The sequence below is a fragment of the Euprymna scolopes genome, chromosome 45, assembly GCF_053919585.1.
Source record: "Euprymna scolopes isolate OS-2025 chromosome 45, ASM5391958v1, whole genome shotgun sequence".
Lineage (NCBI taxonomy): Eukaryota > Metazoa > Mollusca > Cephalopoda > Sepiida > Sepiolidae > Euprymna > Euprymna scolopes.
Window position 1 is genome coordinate 1,377,463 of NC_136526.1, and position 14,216 is coordinate 1,391,678.

At 29.9% G+C, this 14,216-nt stretch overlaps 1 protein-coding gene across 2 annotated transcripts in view; it reads right to left on the minus strand.

The window, feature by feature from the left end:
- The window catches only part of LOC145269116 (uncharacterized), a 247,765-nt gene that overhangs the window by 164,583 nt on the left and 68,966 nt on the right, over positions 1-14,216 (minus strand). The window lies entirely within an intron of this gene.

Consider the following 14,216-nt stretch of genomic DNA (forward strand, 5'->3'; position numbering starts at 1 on the left):
AAAGAATATGCTGTTGTCCTAGCCCTGAAAAAATACAAAAAAAAAAACGACCCTCTCTAACAAAACCTGGGCCAAAGAATAATCAAATTTTTCTAAAAATTATATATTATTCATCCATGGCAATGCTAATTAAGAATATACCCACTTGATGAGTCTTTGTTTAGTAGTTTTTAGTTTTCAGCTGGACATATAACATATGTTGCCTGCTCTTAAAAAAATAAACATATTGTGACAGTGGGAGGGGGGAACGTTGCTCGGCTGTAAAAAAAATAAAACATAAAAAACAGGACTTTGGTGCCATCAGCCAGAAACGAAACTGAAAGCAAAATTTTTTTAAGTAAAAAAAAAAAGAAAAGAAAGAAATGCCGCGTGCTGGCCACAAAATCACATAACTTAAGTTAGTAAGCGAACAAGTTATCGACGGGCCCAGGAGGACACAGATGTTATAACGTCATGAATTTAGTTTTTTTAAAATGGAAGAACATAATTAATTTATAAACCACATCAAAAGCCAGATTTTTATCTGACTTCAACCCATTTAAACAATGCCATTCCTACCCGAAATAATTGACGATTTTTTTCAATTTTTCAATATTATGTGTCCGAAAGATTACTTTCAATACCGTGTCCGTGCCTGTATGATGCAGTGGACATGCAAACACACCTACACAAACAATTGAGATTTATCGAGTGCCATCAGCCAGAAGCAAAACCAAAAACAAAATTTTGTAAGCAAAAAAGAAAAAGAAAATGACACGTGTTGGGTGCAAACTTGGATAACTGAAATCAGGAACCAAATGCTTTTTATCTGATCCGCCATCAAAGAAAACGATATTTCTGCATGAAATTATGGACCATTTTTTTCTAATTTTTTAATATTTTTGTAGACAATTCTCTTGATATAATAGAAGATAATTTCCAACAATAGCTGGTTCTTTCCATCGACAAATATTGATGTAGCCTAAAAATGGACTAAAGTTCAGACGATGGCCTCAACGAAAAGTAAAGGGCAATCCTTTTTTTTTTTTTTTTTTTTTTTTTTTACACAGTGATCACCACTTATCAAGGCCCGGAAGCCACTCAGGGATAAGGGTTATTGCAAGTACATCACGTTAGTGAGGAGATTTTATGAAGTGTTTAATTAGGGGGGCGATTCATTAGGAATTTGTTAACATTAGACTTGAAGACATCCAAGTTGTAGTCCGGAGGGAAGCAGGCAGACAGAACAGAGTTCCACAGGCGTGCAGTTCTAAGAAAGAAGCTTTGCTCATGAAATCCGCGTTTTGATTTAGGCACAGATATAGAGTGGGGGAAATTTTTCACAGTGGATTCAGCTAGACGGGTGATTTTCGTGAAAGTTTGGCGAGGGGGGACCAGGGATTGGAGTTCAGACGAGCACCTGCCATGAAAATAACGATAAAACAAGGATAGGCTCGCAACGTCTCTTCCTAATCAAATGCAGAAAAATGTTCATAATAACGCTCTCATGTGAAAAAGGCTTTTATTCATTTCATATATCCTTTTCAATATATATTACATAGTTTATTCAAATATGTAAATCTTAAGAGAGAAAAAATGTTTTGGCATTGAAGATAGCATCAAAAATGAATAAAGAAAATTGACAGGAAAGAAAAAAAGAGAAAAAACAGCATATTTTCATGAACTTCAAAAATGAGGGTCATAAGTACTTTGATATATAATTGTATTGTAAACTTTGGCTAATATATATATGTACATATATATATAGTAAGTTATAAAATATATATGGCGATTAAGTTACACTGAATATTCCGCATTTCATCCACTCTAGGATTCTTCAGGCTTATGCATAAGCCTGAAGAATCCTAGAGTGGATGAAACACGGAATATTCAGTGTAGCTTAATCACCATATATATTTTATAACTTACTAACTAGCTCTACCTATGTATTGAGCACTGTTGAAGTAAATACTTAAAGTTTATGCATAAATTTATACTTTCGTATATTAATTTATGTGAGTAAATGAAGTAGTTATATATATAGTAATATATATATATATATATATATATATATATATATGTATATATATATATATATATTTAGTAAGATGATTGATAATTTATAATTAAAATTAAAAATCGGTTCAATAAGGAGGAACACAACAAAGTCAATAAATTGTACGATCGTTTCGGAAACAATGTTTTTATTGAGATAGACATTAAGTCATGGACAATAATTTTAACATATAGTTTTTGGAAACAAAGTCTCCTCATCAGCAAAAATATTTGGTGGATTTTTTGGGTTTTTTTTTTTGTTAAAGACACCAAAAATAAACATAGCATTTTTTAAGTAAGGTGAACCATTATAAGATACATCTGCCTTACTTAAAAAACGCTGGGTTTATTTTTGGTGTTTTAAAAAAAAAAAATTTTTTTTAAATAAGCCCACTCAATATTTTTGCTAATGAGGAGACTTTGTTTCAAAAAACTATATGTTAGAATTATTGTCTATGACTTAATATCTATCTCAATAAAAACATTGTTTCCGAAACGATCGTACAATTTATTGACTTCCAGTAAATTCACTTGTTCTTTGTTTAATTTCAGTCTTATTTTTTTCCCCCTATAAACATAACATACACATATGTAATAACAATGTATGGTACTTGTCTGCTTTCAATAAAATACCCCGATTATCTCCCTTTCATTCTTTCATTCTCTCTGTTTCACTTGTTACTTCTCTTTTCACGAGAGCAGTGAATTGGTAACAACAGTAGTCATTGAAGCGACATGGTTGCTATGGAAACCAGTCATCAAAAACGTCGCTCACCTCCTTACATTTTTTATGATTTTGAACACCAGTACATTCATCACTGAACGAAAATGAAAAATTTTTTCGCAATATAGCTGAGAAGGAGATCTATAAACTGTAATAATTGTTTGAAATTTGGTCGAAAAATGAGTGAGCGGTGAAGCTTTAAAGCAGTTCTAAAGGACTAAAACTGCCACTTAACCATATATTCAAACACTACCGTTTTTGACTAATATATATATATTTGTCTTTACATAAGCAGTAGTTTGTTGCTACACAGTCATGAGCATGTTTCGGTCTACCAGTATTTACCAACTAGAGATCTCATCAGGCAACAACCTTTATTTCCGAAAAACGGAATTCAAAACCAAAACAAAAGGTTTTGAATTCAGTTTTTCGGAAATAAAGGTTGTTGCCTGATGAGATCTCTAGTTGGTAAATACTGGTAGACCGAAACATGCTCATGACTGTGTAGCAACAAACTACTGCTTATGTAAAGACAAATGTAACTTGCTCTACTTCTGTATTGAGCACTCTTGTATGAACCTCGTTATATTTCACTTGTTAACATACCTTTGGAAAATAGCAACCTCAAATTATATATATATATATATATATATATATATATATATATATATATATATATATATATATATAACGTTCGTGTTTAATTATACTCATATAAATAGACATAAGAGTATTTTGGTATTATAACCTGAGACCAAGATAACTTTGGAAAAGCTATTTTAAAACTTGGGCTCAAGAGAAACTCAGAAACACTATAGCAAACTTGAGCCCAACAGAACCTTTGAAACACTATTTTAAATTTGAGCCCAAGAGAAGATTGGAATCACTATTTTAAACTCAAGTCCATAAGAAACTCGGAAATACTATTTCAAACTTGAGCTAGAGGGATCTCCAGAAACACTATTTCAAACTTGAGCCCAAGAGAAACTTAGAAATGCTATTTCAAATTTGAGCTCAAGAAAATCTTGGGAATGCCATTTCAAACTTGAGCTCAAGAGAACCTTGGGAATGTTATTTCATGCAGGACTAAAAAGTCACCTGTGTGCACACAGCCACACAACATTTAACTGAAGAGATGGCAAACTTCTGTTAAGAAGTAGAAATCAGCATATATATAGATATAATAAAATACAAAGCTGAATGCGTGTGTGTGTCTGGTCACGAATAGGCTCCTATATGGTTGACTATTTTAAAAAACTGATTACATATAATGATAGAAGATGTATCGAGACACAGGAATGGGTATGTTTGATCTGGCAGAACGGTGGTTCATTAAAATTGTGGGGGTCAGCGTTCACGCCTGGTCCACAAAGTATGGAAATAAAAAATTTTAAAAAAACGTTTTTGATATAGATGTACATAATACTTTGATAAGTATGTTTTAACTTAAATAGGGATGGTATAATAAAATTGTGGGGTCTTCGTTTGCGCCTGGCCTCTATGGAATGGAAATAGGCACAAACTTTAATAAAGATTTTTCATATCTATCTGCGTAAGTATACTTTGATTATTATGTTTCAGTTTGAAGAAATATGGTATAATAAAATTATGGGGTGTTCGTTCGCGCCTGACCTCCATAGAATGGAAATATGTCACAAAGTTTAACAAGGTTTTTTAATATAGACCCACAGAATATTGTGATAAGTGTTTCAGTGTGAACAGGTATGGTATAATAAATTATGGGGTTTATCTATTTTATTTTTACTTTCATCATATTTTGCTTTGGTTTTGATACCCACAAATTCGAAGCAATCTCTTTACAACCCTTCCTTTTCATAACCTATCATACTTTCATAAATCAGAGTTCATTTTGTGTAGGCTGTTTTTGAACCCAGTCAACGACGGGTACTTTTGCTAGTATATATATAAATGGGTGAGTTAAAGGATGCAAATAAAATCATATATATATATATATATATATATATATATATATATATATATATATATATATAGATAGATAGAGAGAGAGAGAGAGAGAGAGAGAGAGAGAGAGAGAGAGAGAGAGATAGATACATAGATTTATTCATTTACTTAATAAGAGTATACATCAATTAGGAGTACTGGGTCACCATGGTAATTCGAAACCTAATGCTTCTCATCAGAACAGTAGAAGAAGATGCTAGGTAACAACCTAAATGTAGATTCCATGAACAAAGTTTCTTTCTTAGAACTGCACGCCTGTAGAACTCTCTTCCATTTGCCTGCTTTCCAGCTGACTACAATATAGTCGTCTTCAAGTCCAACGTAACCAAGTTCTTGATGAGCCGTTCTTCTTAAGTAATCTAATTTACGAAATTTCCACCACCAATGATTACTATAATATTGTCCCATTAACTACTGTACACCCATTAACCCTTATTCTCGAGTGGCCTCTAGGCTTTGATAAGTGATGACTCCTATGTAAAAAAAAGAAAAACATAATACTGATACGGCGTTTAATGATAGTTACATTAGGAGCAAAATAAATTATTGGGGTTGTTTGGGAGAAGGGTTAGGGTTAGGGTTAGGGAGAACTACATTGATCTCCGTGATATTGGAGTGTAGTTTGTATTATGTTACCTAATATCTTCTCTATTTTTCTGATGAGAAGCATTAGGCTTCGAAATACCATGATATGAAGAGTTTTCACTTACCCAACATCCCTAATTGGTCGTTTCTTACTCTACAACTTACTTGCGTGTTTTGGCTGACATTGAACTTCTGACTATTTGTTTTTAAAAAAAATTTTCATCACTTCTTGGATTTTTTCTTTTTTTTTTTTTTTTTTTTTTTTTACATAGGCATCGCCAATTATCAAGGCCAAGAGGCCACTCGAGGATAAGGGTTAAAGAATGTACAGTAGACAATTGGACAATATAGTAATCGTTAGTAATGGAAATTCGGTAAATTTGTTAACTTATATGGAATGGCTCATCAAAACCTTGCTTACGTTAGACTTAAAGACAACCATATTGTAGTTAGCTGGAAAGCAGGAAAACGGAAGACAATTCCATAGGCGTGCAGTTCTAAGAAAGAAGCTTTGCTCATGGAATCTACGTTTAGGTTTAGGCACAGATTAAGAGTGGGGGAAATTGTTGATAGTGTTTTCTGCTAGACGAGTGTTTCTTGTGAATGTTTGGCAAGGGGAGACCATAGATTGGAGCTCAGTCGAGCACTTGCCATGAAAATAACGATAAAGCAGAGACAAACTCGCAACATCTCTTCTGTGAGAAAGAGGTTGCAGGGAAGAGAAAAGGACATCCCCCATAAGGCTACGGTCTATTTTGAACTCTATCAAGACAGGATAAGTCCTTTCTAGCAGCTCCTGCCCAGATGTGGCAACAGTACTCCATCCTTGGACGTACCTGGCTCTTATATAGATAGAGAATTGCATCAGTAGTGAGATATCTACTGGATCGATAGAAGGATCCTACCATTTTTCCAGCAGCCTTGGCAACGGATTTAATGTATGTGTTCCATTTAAGATCAGAAATAAAGGTCAAGCCCAGAAGCTTGTCAAAACCTGAGGCCTCCCCAATACGAGAGCCATTCATTTCAATTGATGCCAGATAGGGATCAGAGCGTTGATGATGTAAGAACCCATCCTTTTTAAACATGGAACGCAGAGGTAGATCTGATATAAATGTACGGAAGCCATCCCAGTCAGCCATAGAGTATCGATATACTGTATGATGGAGAGATACATCTGAGGACTTATTACATTTCATTTTTATCTTAACTTATACAACAGAGTGGTCGGAAGATCCAAGTGAAGACAGAACGGAAGCTGAACATAGTTCAGGGCAAGTTGTGAGAAAAAGGTCTAGGAGACTTGCATACTGGCCGTCAGTATCGGGCACATGGGTGGGTTCGTGAACAATCTGAGTGGGGTCATAAACAATGGAGAAATCATGACAATCCCCTCACCATCGGTCTTATTTGAGTGAGTTTACCATCGAGTGAGTCTTCATGTACTCTGCACCTTTTATACCCGGTTTATTTTTTTCCTCATTTTTTCCCTATTTTCACACGTGTTTTTCCTTTTTTTTTTTTTTTTTTTTTTTTTTTGCAATTCAATTAATAAAGCGCTGTTTCATTCAATGGCATAACCAGCAAATTCTTAGCTCGGCTATAATAACAATAATTTGCTAATTTCTTTCTTTCCTCTGAAGAGAAGAATAGGATTCTTTGAAACTCTGTGGAATAAGGATTTTTTGAAAATTATTTTTGAGTATTCTGTCGAACAATAAATTTACTTGTAAATTTTAATTTAGTCTTGTTTTCTTTTATTTTATACTAGCGGTTCCTCCCGGCTTTGCTCGGGCCCTATATACTGTTCATACCTTTATGTGTATATGTATATATTAAAAAGTGTGAAATGCCTTTCTATATAATCGGCTTTCTTAACTAACATAGAGAAAAGTTGACAGACCGCAGACGTCAAATTTTTTAAAACTTTGACCCAAATTTTGACCCCTTAACATTTATTGTTTTGCGCTCAAATTAAATTAAAATGTTTGACCCATGTCCAAGTAACCTACATCTAAAATTTCAAGTGTTTAGACCCAAAATTAGCGGAGAAGTTTGGTAGAGTGCAAAGGTCAACTCTGTAAACTTTGACCTCTTGGCAGCCAAATTTTCGCCCAAAAACTGATTAAAAGCTTGCTGTATGTCTAAATACGTTTTATGTAAAATTTCAAATGTTTAGACCCAAAATTGGCTTAATAGTTTGCTATAGAGACCGCAAAGGTAAAATCTTCGGAACTTTGAACCCTTGGAAGCTAAATTTTTAGCAAAAAAACAATTAAAAAGCTTGCCCTATGTCTGAATACGCTTTATGTAAGATTTCAAATGTTTAGACCAAAAATTGGCTGAGTAATTTGTTAGAGACCATACAGGTCAATTTTTTAAACCTTTGACCCCAATTATGACTCTTTAACATTTATTGTTTTAGGCTCAAATCGAATTCAAAGTTAGATCAAATCAAGTTAGATCCAAGTACAAGTAACCTACATCTAAAATTTCAAGTGTTTAGACCACAAATTGGCGGAGCAGTTTGGTAGAGTTTTCAAAAGTCAAATCGTTGAACTTTGACCCCTTAACAGCCAAATTTCTGGCCAAAAACCGATTAAAAAGATTTTCCCAAATCTCAATACCCCTTATGTCGAATCTCGAGTCTGTAGACTGAAAATTGACAGAGTTATTTGGTGGTATTATTTCATATTTTATTGTTTTATTACTTATTATTTTATTACTTATTATTTTATTTTTTTTATTTTATTTCTTTTATTTTATTTTTTTATTTTATTATTTATTATTTTATTATTTTATTATTATTTTATTATTTATTATTTTATTATTTATTATTTTATTATTTATTATTTTATTTTTTATTATTTATTATTTTATTATTTATTATTTTATTATTTATTATTTTATTTTTTATTATTTTATTACTTATTATTTTATTTTTTATTATTTATTATTTTATTATTTATTATTTTATTTTTTATTTTATTTTCTATTTATTATTTTATTATTTTATTACTTATTATTTTATTTTTTATTACTTATTATTTTATTTTTTATTATTTTATTTTTTATTATTTATTATTTTATTTTTTATTTATTATTTTATTATTTCATTTTTATTATTTACTTATTTCATTATTTATTGTTTTATTATTTATTATTTTATTTTTTATTATTTTATTTATTATTATTTTTTTTATTATTTTATTACTTATTATTTTATTTTTTATTATTTTATTACTTATTATTTTATTATTTATTATTTTATTATTTATTATTTTATTTTTATTATTTATTATTTTATTATTTTTTATTTTTATTATTTATTATTTTATTTTTTATTATTTTATTATTTATTATTTTATTTTTTATTATTTATTATTTAATTACTTATTTTATTTTTATTATTTATTATTTTATTACTTATTATTTTATTATTTATTATTTTATTATTTATTATTTTATTTTTTTATTTATTATTTTATTACTTATTATTTTATTTTTTATTATTTATTATTTTATTATTTTATTTATTATTTTATTTTTTATTTATTATTTTATTATTTCATTTTTATTATTTGATTATTTATTATTTTATTATTTATTGTTTTATTATTTATTATTTTATTTTTTATTATTTTATTATTTATTATTTTATTACTTATTATTTTATTTTTTATTACTTATTTTATTTTTTATTATTTATTATTTTATTTTTTATTATTTATTATTTTATTTTTTATTTATTATTTTATTATTTCATTATTTATTGTTTTATTATTTATTATTTCATTATTTATTGTTTTATTATTTATTATGTTATTTTTATTATTTTATTACTTATTATTTTATTTTTTATTCATTATTTTATTATTTTATTACTTATTTTATTATTTTATTACTTATTATTTTATTTTTTATTTTTTATTATTTTATTATTTATTATTTTATTATTTTTTATTTCATTTTTTATTATTTTATTTTTTATTATTTTACTTTTTATTATTTTATTATTTATTATCTTATTTTTTATTATTTTATTATTACTTCAAGCAGTGGACGACGTTTCTTTAACCAAAATCAAATAAAAAATATAGTTTAAGGAATCGGCTTTAGCATCGGAAAATAGGCTCAAATTTTTCCGATTCCGATACTGATTCAGATACCCCAAAAAGCTCTGATTTTTTTCCGATTCTCGATTCCAATTAATCATCCCAACACTAGTAGGCACGTCTGAAAAGTCCTTAAAAGTCTGAGGCTCCGCCAACTAAGCTATGTAAGTTAGTCTTCTCCAGAAGACTAACTTACATAGCTTAGTTGGCGGAGATAAAACATTTTGAAATGCAAGTCAACAACAGGATACTGAAAAGAGGCAAAGCTCAAGAAAGATAAGGTGCGTTTCATAGGGGCTTAAAAGTATGCACTTATTTCCCAGTAAAGATTAAATCGGCAACATATGTTAAGGAATATAACATTAGTATGTGTAGTATTTACATCCTGAAATATGAAAAAAAAAAAACTCTTTAAAATAAATGTTCATATAGAGAAGAATACATAGTATTAGAAAAATAGTGAGTTAGGGTTAATCAGCATTTCTCTGAATTGTACTTTATGATGATGAAACAGTTGGAATATATATATATATATATATATATATATATATATATATATATATATATGAATATATATATAAATATATATATATGAATATATATATATATATATATTTTTTCCATATATATATTATAAGACTTGAAACCACTAATTTAGTGGTTTCAAGTTTTATAATATATATATTTTATATATATATATATATATATATATATATATATATATATATATATATATATATGAATATATATATTTTTTTTTTTCCATATATATATTATAAGACTTGAAACCACTAATTTAGTGGTTTCAAGTCTTATAATATATATATTTTCCATATATATATATATATATGAATATATATATATATTTATTTATTTTTTCCATATATATATTATAAGACTTGAAACCACTAATTTAGTGGTTTCAAGTTTTATAATATATATATTTTCCATGTATATTCATATATATATATATATATATATATATATATATATATATATATATGAATATATATATATATATATATATATATTTATTTATTTTTAAAACAATAATCTATGTACATGCAATAATCTATGTACAATAATCTATGTACATGCACGGGGCCCTACCACTTTTCAGCGTAGCTTGACTGTTATTAGGGCTCGAATCCTGGACCTTATGTATTTCAGTTCAGCGTCTTATACATTACGCTATGATGCCATAGACGATTTACTGTTTTGTTTTTATCGTTTATATATATTTACATAGTTTTTTTGTTGTTGAAAAAAAAAAACATCCGATGCTAACCTCAATATCGTTTAAAAAATCAACAACAAAAAACTATGTAAATATATAAACGATAAAAACTAAACAGTAAATGGTATCATTGCGTAATGGATAAGATGCTGGACATACATAAGGTCCAGGGTTCGATCCCTAATAACAGTCAAGTTACGCTGAAGAGGGGTAGGGCCCCGAAACATGCATGTACGTCGATTACTATTTTAAAAATAAATAAATAAAAATATTATTTGCTTACGTCCAAAATAAAAAAAATGGGCAATTTCTTAAAAAAAAAAAAAAAAAAAAACCATCCTATCTTCAAGGTGAAGACGCTAACCTAAATATCCTTAAAAAAAAAAAACTATGTATATATAGAGATATATATATTATAAGACTTGAAAACACTAACTCATCAATGCGGCTAGACTAGCACCTCTCCCTATCCGAGGATTGAACCTAGAACCATCGTGAACCTAGAGCCAGCAGTTCTACCCAGGTATTGAAATGAAGAAAAATTTCTATAAGACAATCCCAGCCAAATAAAATTGCTCAATATACTAGACAGAGCAAATAAAATTAAGGTTTATATGTTCATAAAAAGAATCACTTTTCAAAATACAAATTTATTGTTTGAACCAAAGAATACAATGTTTAAATTAATCCATGGATTACCAATGTAAGTACATCTCCTCATAGGAAAAATTCTAGCAAAATACTAATATTTGTTCAAAATTATTTTACTAAATGGCACATACAGAGAAAATATTAAAGATGAAATGCCTGTAAGGGACATAGAGAAACCATTCCCTTTCTCTATTATTTTGAAAAGTGATTCTTTTAAATGAAATTTGAACATATAAACTCCAATTTATATATATATATATATATATATATATATATATATATATATATACACACACGTTTTTTGTTTTTTTACTCATGTTCACCCCTTACAAAGCATATCGCCACTTGGACGTAAGGGGCTACTATTTAGGGCAATGTCTAGGAAAGATTAACAAGATATTTGTTTATGTTACATTTAAACTTCTGCATATCAGTACAGTCAGGGGAGCAGGCAGCAGGAAGGGAATTCCAAAGTCTAGTTGTTCGAGGGAAGAAACTATTACAATAGAAAGCTTTCTGGTATTTAGAGACAACAACAGTGAAAAGATGATCTTATTGCTAAGCGGGTTTGTCAGGGATATGTACATCGAGGGGGTACAAGTGAAACAAGATTATCAGAACACATTCCATTAAAATATTTTTAAAACAGGCACAGTGATGCAACATTGCGGCGATGAGACAGGGGCTGGAGCTTAGTTGATAAAGTGGGACCGATTAGATTGACAACTCTTTTTTGGACTTTATCTAAGAGGGAGAGACTAGTGGTAGGGGAGAGATAAGATGCTGAATTCTCAAGTGCTTTATAGTGTAAAACCAAAAGATGAGATTGATAAAAATAAAAAGAAAAATAATATAAAGGGGAAGAGAGAATAAGAGGTTAAGATTTAGAAAGATAAAAGCCTTACTTATCCTATCCCACACATAACCCCCACCCATATTAGATGACGAGACTCTAATTTTGTGAACGAAATAAGAAAATGTTTTTGTCGTGAAATATCAGTTATCGAGGATTATTCTTGGCCTGAAGACGTAAATGTGTCGGATAATAAAAGCATCTTAAAAATGAAAAATATAGAATAAACAAAGTTTTAAAATGTGTTTTTAGATGCAAATAAAAAAAATTTCATTTTCTTTCTTTTTTTTTTCTTATTTAAAGTCGCCTGCCTATGCCAAGTGAGAGGTTTTAACATCAATGGACCTTTACTTATTTATTTGCTGACTCTTATCCTCATCCTCGTAGTTGTTTCACAACATTTCAGCCAACTATTCCACTGGCCTTCTTCAGGTGGTTAACCACAATAGAGCCCGTGGCACAGTGAATAGAGGCACTGAATCTCGCTTAGATAAATACGTTTTGTAGTTTTAACAAAAGAGCTACAATAATATCAGGGTGTCTCCATTTACACTGAATATCCACAGAATGCCAACATCAATATATTACATATGAAAGAGTCTACTGTGGAATTTCCACAGGTCCTGTTAATTTTATTTATTTATTTATTTATTTGCAAACTGTTATCCTCATTTGGATAGAATCTCTATGGTTCCAGATGAACATTGTCTGAAGATAACGGTTTCAATCCTACCCAAAGCAGGCCAGAGGGTTAGTTGGCCGAAACGTAGTGAGACAACAACAACTATGGAAGGCAGTAATTACTGAGGATACAGTTAAGAGACTCAACATTCCTATCTCGTTGTGGTTAACCAGCTGAAGAAGGCCAGAGGAATAGTTGGTCGAAACGTGGTAAAACAGCAACAACTATGAGAAGATGAAGATAACAGTTCACAAATAAATAAATATAAAAATTACTCATCTCAAAGGATTCCAATAAAAAAAATATATAATCAATCGATCTATATTGATTGTTTAGCTAATTAGAATTACTTTTAGTAGATTTTGAACAAAAAAAAAAAAAAAAAAAAAGGTAATGTAGGCAATTTTTAATATTTGGTTATTTCTGATTATTTTTTATCAACCTAGATCAGATGTTTCTAGAAGTTTAGCAGATAATGCAAAAGAGAGAGGATTAGAAATAAACCAAGAGAAAACAGAATGTATGTCTACAGTTAAATTACAGTTCAACCTAAACATAACTATTCACAGTAAACCCAACAAACAGGTCACCCAATTCATTTATTTAGGACATAAACTGATTTTCTCCAGTGATCACAAGACGACATTGAAACACAGTCGGGCTGGGCTGAGCGACTTTCCAAAAACACAGCACCATTCTAAAATCAAAAATTGTGCCGATAACTGTTAAAATAAAAGTTTATTTAATCTATGTCCTCCCAGTAGTTTTATATGGCCTTGATTGTATCACATGGACTAAACAGCTAACCAATCGTATTGAGGTGTTTTAAAATCACATAATGCATTTTATTACAGAACATTATCTGATCGAAAAAAAAAAAAAATATCCACTCTCCGTCAAACTACATCTTTTTTTTTTTTTACATGGGGGGGGGAGGGTCACCACTTATCGAGGCCCAGAGGCCACTCGAGGATAAGGGTTAATGGGTATACAGTAGTCATTGTGATTTTAGCATAGTAAACATTAGTTGGAATTTTGTAACTTGGATTACTTAGGGGGGGGCGGTTCAATAAGAACTTGTCCATGTTGAACTTGAAGACAATTAGATTGTAGTCAGCTGGAAAGCAGGCAAACGGAATAGAGTTCCACAGGCAAGCAGTTCTAAGAAAGAAGCCCTGTTCATGGAATCTACGTTTAGGTGTAGGCACGGATAAAGAGTGTGGGAAATTGTTGATAGTGGTTCTGGTTAGACGAGTGTTTTTCGTGAAAGTCTGGCGAGGGGGGAACCATAGATTGAAGGTCAGATGAGCACCTGCCATGAAAATAACGATAAAGCAGGGACAGGCTCACTA